Raw genomic sequence first — 7,330 nt, 5'->3', positions numbered from 1 at the left:
CAGGTGTGATTTTTGTCTGTAAGCTTCTTTCCTGGTGTGTACGCATGAAATGTTTGCTGCCATGTTTATTCACCAGGAAATGAAACAGACAGAGCGGTAAGTATTTCCTTTTTACTGCAGTGGTCCTCAAGTACCCCCGACAGGACATGTTTTGTGGATTTTGTCTGATCAAGAATTGCTGTCCAGACTGTCTTTTAAAGCACATGTGCAAGATGAAGGAAAACCTGCAAACATGGCCTGTTGGGGGGGGGGGGGTATTGGCGGACAGGCTTGAAGTGCTGATTTACAGCACTGTGCTTAAATCTAGCGCAAGGCAATCCTAGTCAAATTGTGGGTGTTTGAGGGAAGCCAAGTGAGTGTTAGAACCCCTGCTTGTGTTTTTTGGGTTGGGCTTTGTGTCCCTTTTCTTAAAATTGGCTTCACTTCCTGTCACACAGCTGAACAGGAAGTGAGGTTAAAACCCTACCAATGTCTTTTCTTGGGGACACAGGTCAATCTAACTAGTGTCCCCATTAAGCAAATTGCACTCCAGCACTGCTGTGTACACCCCAAATGATTAGTTAGTTTGGGGTTTAGTAAAGGCAAAGCTACTCTGCAGTACAAGCATAGTCGCTGAAAATCAGAGTGGAAGCACTGATGGTTTTAACATCCAATCCTGTAGAAGCAAAGTTTTTTTTTTTTTTTGTTTTCTTCCTTGCTTGTCCACTTGTAGTGCAAAGTGGATTTGCCTTTAGTAAATGGACCCCAAAGTCCAAGATCCCTAATAATTTGGGGTGTACACAGCAAAATGCTAGAGTGCAATTTACATAATGGGAAACTATTTAGATTGATCTCTGTGTCCCCGAGAAAAGATATTAGTAAGGTTTTACCCTCACTTCCTGTTTGGCTATGTGACAGGAAGTGAATGAATTTGAAGTAGAAAGTGACAACATTTGTGAGGTGTCTTCACCCTATCAGGGGTGCAAACATCCCAAAAAATGAGCAGATGATACTTATTTGCAAATCAAGATTTTTTTATTTAACATTGGGTGGTGTAACACACATTCATACATATTAGCAACTCTGTATCCTGGCCTATTGTCATGGTTATATTTTCTTAGTCCTCTCAATAAAATTATCAGAAATTTGTGCTTAAAGTAGAACTATAATCAACACTTTTTTTCTTTCATTTTGGATGGATGGAGGGAGGGTTATAGCCCCTGTCAGTTTATTTTGTACCATCCCTGTCCAATTGGGGAGATTTGCCTTCACTTCCTGCCCTATAGCCAAACAGGAAGTGAGAGAAAAACTATGCAAATTAAGGGAATCCAGTCCCCCCCAGAACTAGTGTGTGTGGGCGTGTCCTAAAAACAGGGTGTGGCCTTGACAGGAAGGGTGGGCCATTTTTCTATTAGGAGGTGTAGAAGTTTAGTCAGGCCTAGGGCAGCACAAAACCTAAATATACTACTGCATATTAGGGCTTATTTAGACAGGATCGATTTACAGCATGTTTTTAGATTGTGGGAGGAAACCCACGCAGGCACAGGGAGAACATGCAAACTCCAGGCAGATGGTATCACGGGCGGGATTCGAACCAGCGACCCTTTTTGCTGCTAGGTGAAAGTACTATCCACTACACCACTGTGCTGAACAAACATGATCGCGGCTGAAAGGATGTGAGATCAGTGTTTTTTTTTTATCTCATGTTTTCCAGCCTGGAGGATAGATGTGGGGTCTTATTGACCCCGCCTCTCTCCATAAAGAGGACCTGTCACACACTAGTCCTATTACAAGGGATGTTTACATTCCGTGTAATAGGAATAAAAGTGATCAAAAAACAAAAGGGACAAAAAAGTGCAAAAAGAAAAATATGAAGTAAAAAAAAAAAAAAAAATTAAAACGCCCCTGTCCCTAGTAGCTCGCACTCAGAAGCGAACACGCATGTAAGTCCCACCCACATATGTAAACACCGATCAAACCACACATGTGAGGTATTGACGCGTGCGTTAGAGCGAGAGCAATAATTCTAGCCCCAGACCTCCTCTGTAACTCTGAACTGGTAACCTGTAAAACCCGAAGTTTGGCACCATTCCATGAGTGTGTGCAATATTAAAGCGTGACAAGTTAGGTATCTATTTACTCGGTGTAACATCATCTTTCACATTATCCCTAAAAATTGGGCTAACTTTACTGCTTTGTTATTTTTTAATTCATGAAACCGTATTTTTTTGGGCCCAAAAAAAAGGCGTTAGAAAAATTATTGCGCAAATACCGTTGGAAATAAAATAAAAAATGACCGCCACTTTATTCCCTAGGGTGTCTGCTAAAAAAATATATATAATGTTTGGGGGTCCTGAGTAATTTACCAGGAACAAAATATAATTTTTACATGAAGGAGAGAAGTGCCAGAATGTGTGCGGTATGGAAGTGGTTAAAGTGAAATAATAAAAGTGAAATATTCCTTTAAATTTCATACGGGGGGGGGGGAGTATAACATGCCTGTGAAGTAGTGCATGTCTCCCGTGCTTAGAACTGTCCCTGTACAAGATGTAATTTCTGAAGTGAAAAAAAAAGTAATTTAAAAGTACTCATGGCTATAAAGAATACAGTCATTGCTCATTAAAACACAAAAAAAAAACGTGGGGGTCCCCCCAAATTCAATTACCAGGCCCTTCAGGTCTGGTATGGATATTAAGGGGAAAGCCGCCGTCCACAAGAAAATAAAAAAATTATGTGGGGTTCCCCCTAAATATCCATACCAGGCCCTTATCCGAGCACGTTAACCTGGCCGTCCGCAGAAAAGAGTGCGCCCCCCCCCTCTTCTGAACCGTACCAGGCCACATGCCCTCAACATGGGGAGGATGTCCCCATGTTGATGGAGACAAGGGCCTCATGCCCACAACCCTTGCCCGGTGGTTGTGGGCGGGGCGCATATCGAAATCTGGAAGACCCCTTTAACAAAGGGGACCCCCAGATCCCGCCTCCCCCCTGTGTGAAATGGTAATGGGGTACATTGTACCTCTACCATTTCACCAAAAAAAAGTGACAAAAATGTAAAAAATTACAGTAGCCGGTTTTTGACAATTCCGTTATTAATATCTTCTTTCCGCGCTTCTTCTTCTTTTCTTCTTTCATTCGGGTTTCTTCCTCCATCTTCCTCTGCTTCTTTCTTGGGACTTCTCGTCCGAATCTTGACCTGGCGTCTTCTTCCATCTTCTTCTCCTTCCGTCGGCCTTCTCGTCCCGCATCTTCTTGTTCTTCTGGACTTCTTGAAATTGAAGTCCCCGCCATGTGCCGCTCCTGGGACCCCGCCCCCCTCTGATGCCACAGGTAAACTCATAAGAAAGTCCGCGTGTGGTATATGTGCGTCAGAGGGGGGCGGGGTCACAGAGCGTCACACAGCGGGAACTTCAATTGGAAGCTCGTCCGCATCTTGCACGGCTTCTTCTTCTCCGGACGCTGCGCTTGAAATTGAATTCCCCGCCGTGTGCCACTCATGTGACCTTGCCCCGCTCTGACGCACATGACTTTCTAATGACTTTACTTGTGGCGTCAGAGGGGGGCGGGGTCCCAGGAGCGGCACGCGGCGGGGAATTCAATTTCAAGTGCAGCGTCCGGGGAAGAAAAAGAAGATGCGGACTAGAAGGCCGACGGAAGGAGAAGAAGATGGGAGAAGACGCCGGGCAAGATGCGGACGAGAAGACCCACGAAAAAAGCAGAGGAAGAAGAAGATGCGGTACGAGAAGGCCGACGGAAGGAGAAGAAGATGGAAGAAGACGCCGGGGGACTGCAGGGAGAGCCTGGGATGGAAAGACAGTAACTTGGTAAATGAGGGGTATCCCTACATCTTTAGGGAAAGGTACACACAGAGTTTTAAAAAAAATAGTTTAATTTAAAGCGGGAGTTCACCCATTTATAAAATTTTTCCCCTTTTCCCCTTAGCTTCCTGCTCGTTCGGTCTAGGGGAATCGGCTATTTGTATTAAAATATGAGCAGTACTTACCCGTTTTCGAGATGCATCTTCTTCTGTCGCTTCCGGGTATGGGTCTTCGGGAGCGGGCGTTCCTTCTTGATTGACAGTCTTCCGAGAGGCTTCCGACGGTCGCATCAATCGCGTCACTCGTAGCCGAACGTCGGTGCGGCTCTATACTGCGCCTGCGCACCGACGTTCGGCTTCTTTCGGAAAATCGTGACGCGATGGATGCGACCGTCGGAAGCCTCTCGGAAGACTGTGAATCAAGAAGGAACGCCCATTCCCGCAGCCCATACCCGGAAGCGACGGAGAGGATGCATCTCGTAAACGGGTAAGTAATGCTCATATTTTAAAACAAATAGCCGATTCCCCTAGTAAAAACGAGCAGGAATCTAAGGCTAAAAAGTGCCCTCTAAGGGTGAACCACCGCTTTAAATATTATAAGCACTCTAAGGAATGAGGAAGCCTACTTACTCCAAACCAAAAAATAATTAGGAATCCCCCCCCACCACTGGCTACACAAACAAATAGATCTCCCCCCAAGACTGACAACCCACAAAACAAAATACTGACACCTCAGATTAACCCCCCCCCATCCAACTGAAAGACCAGACTGAACCCCCCCCGCCACTAATACATGTCACCCCCAAAATAAAGACAATGATAACTGCTTTCTAGCGGCTTGCTTTTCCACCTCTATGGCAGTTGATGGGTTAAAATTGTGTCCTCCCACAATATTAATAATTCAGACTGTGAAATTGTGTATCCCCCCCAGTGTTGCCAACCTACCAGATTGAAATTTACTGGCACAACACCCAAAATTTACTGCCACAGGCAAATTTTTATGGACATTTTACAAAAGTTACAAAATTACAGTTTTAACCACTTGCCGACCGCGCTATAGCAAAAATACTGCTACAGCGCGGTCGAGTTACTGTGACAGGACGTCCCTGGGACGTCCTTGTGCACTTCCGCGTTTGCGCGTCCCCTGGGGCGCGCTCGCGGAAGTGTCCGTGCTCGCCGGGTCTAGAAGACCCGGCGCATCACGGATCACGGTAAATTGCCGCTGATCGCGGCCGTTCACCACGTGATCGCTCCGTCAAATGACGGAGCGATCACTTGTAAACAAACCGGCGTCATTTGATGACGCCGGTTCCTCCCTCTCCTCTCTGTACCGTTCTGTACAGTGTGAGAGGAGAGGAGGGGAGGGGGGGGGCGGGTGTCAGCAGCAGTGCTGTGGCTGGATCTGTGACTATTGCAGTCACAGATCCAGCCATCCATCCATCCATCAATACCCCAATACTCTGCAATACCCTGCGCAATACTCTGCAATACCCCAATACCCTGCGCGATACTCTGCAATACCCCAATACCCTGCGCGATACTCTGCAATACCCCAATACTCTGCAATACCCCAATACTCTGCAATACCCCAATACTCTGCAATACCCTGCGCAATACTCTGCAATACCCCAATACTCTGCGCGATACTCTGCAATATCCCAATACCCTGCAATACCCCAATACTCTGCAATACCCTGCGCGATACTCTGCAATACCCCAATACTCTGCAATACCCTGCGCGATAATCTGCAATACCCCAATACTCTGCAATACCCTGCGCGATACTCTGCAATACCCCAATACCCTGTGCGATACTCTGCAATACCCCAATACCCTGCGCGATACTCTGCAGTCTTCCCAGCCTAGATGTGAGATGTGGGGTCTTATTGACCCCATATCTCACTGTAAAGAGGACCTGTCATGCTATATTCCTATTACAAGGGATGTTTACATTCCTTATAATAGGAATAAAAGTGATAAAAAAATGTATTTTTGGGGAAAAAAGTGTCAAAATCAAGTAAATAAAGTAAAATTAACAATCATTTTTATTTATTTTTTTAAAGCGCCCCTGTCCCCGTGTGCTCGCATGCAGAAGCGAACGCATACGTAAGTCCCGCCCACATATGAAAACGGTGTTCAAGCTACACATGTGAGGTATCTCTGCGAACGTTAGAGCGAGAGCAATAATTTTGGCCCTAGACCTCCTCTGTAACTAAAAACATGTAACCAATAAAAGTAATTAAAGCGTCGCCTATGGGGATTTTTAAGTAGCAAAGTTTGGCGCCGTTCCATGAGTGTGCGCAATTTTGAAGTGTGACATGTTGGGTATCTATTTACTCGGCGTAACTTCATCTTTCACATTATGAAAAAAAATTGGGCTAACTTTACTGTTTTTTTTTTTTTTAAGCACAAAACTGTTTTATTTTTAAAAACACGCGTTCAAAAAATTTCTGCGAAAATACCATGCGAGATAAAAAGTTGTAACGGCCGCCATTGTATTCTCTAGGGTCTTTGCTAAAGAAGCATATATAATGTTTTGGGGTTCTATGTAATTTTCTAGCAAATAAATGATGATTTTTCCATGTAGGAGAGAAATGTCAGAATTGGTCTGGGTACTCCAGAACGCCTGATGGTGCTCCCTGCATGTCGGGCCTCTGTATGTGGCCACGCTGTGTAAAAGTCGCACACATGTGGTATCGCCATACTCGGGAGGAATAGCAGAATGTGTTTTGGGGTGTAATTTGTGGTATGCATATGCTGTGTGTGAGCTGCTAATATGACAGAAACAATTATTTTTTTTTTTTACAGAATTTTCAGTCGTTTTTCTTTTATAGCGCAAAAAATAAAAAACCCAGAGGTGATCAAATACCACCAAAAGAAAGCTCTATTTGTGTGAAAAAAAGGACAAAAATTTCAAATGGGTACAATGTTGTATGACTGAGTAATTGTCATTCAAATTGTGAGAGCACCGAAAGCTGAAAATTGGTCTGGTCAGGAAGGGGGTTTAAGTGCCCAGTGGTCAAGAGGTTAAGTGCAAATTTCAGTATTTAGGCTACAAACAATAACACTAGGCAAATAGCAATGTGATTTAAGGTAGATATTAAGGTAAAAAAACATATTTCTGTTATTTTCACTATAATAGTCGATCGGTTTCTGTTCCCCATCACCTCCTGCCCCCACCAGCTCTTGCTACCATCACCTCCTGCCCCCACCAGCTCTTGCTACCATCACCTCCTGCCCCCACCAGCTCCTGCCATCACCTCCACGTCCTGCCACAATCACCTCCTGCCACCACCAGCTATCAGCTCCTGCCGCCACCATCACCCCCTTCGACACCATCACCTCCGGCCAGCACCTGCTGCCACCATCACCTCCTGCCGCCACCATCACCTCCTGCCGCCACCATCACCTCCGGCCAGCTCCTGCCGCCACCATCACCTCCTGCCGCCATCATCACCGACCAGCTCCTTCTCCGACCAGCTCCTGCCCCCACCATCACCCCCTGCCACCATTACCCCCTGCCAGCTCTTGCCG

The sequence above is a fragment of the Rana temporaria genome, chromosome 1 (genome assembly GCF_905171775.1).
Source record: "Rana temporaria chromosome 1, aRanTem1.1, whole genome shotgun sequence".
NCBI lineage: Eukaryota > Metazoa > Chordata > Amphibia > Anura > Ranidae > Rana > Rana temporaria.
Note: the sequence above shows the minus strand (reverse complement) of the source record.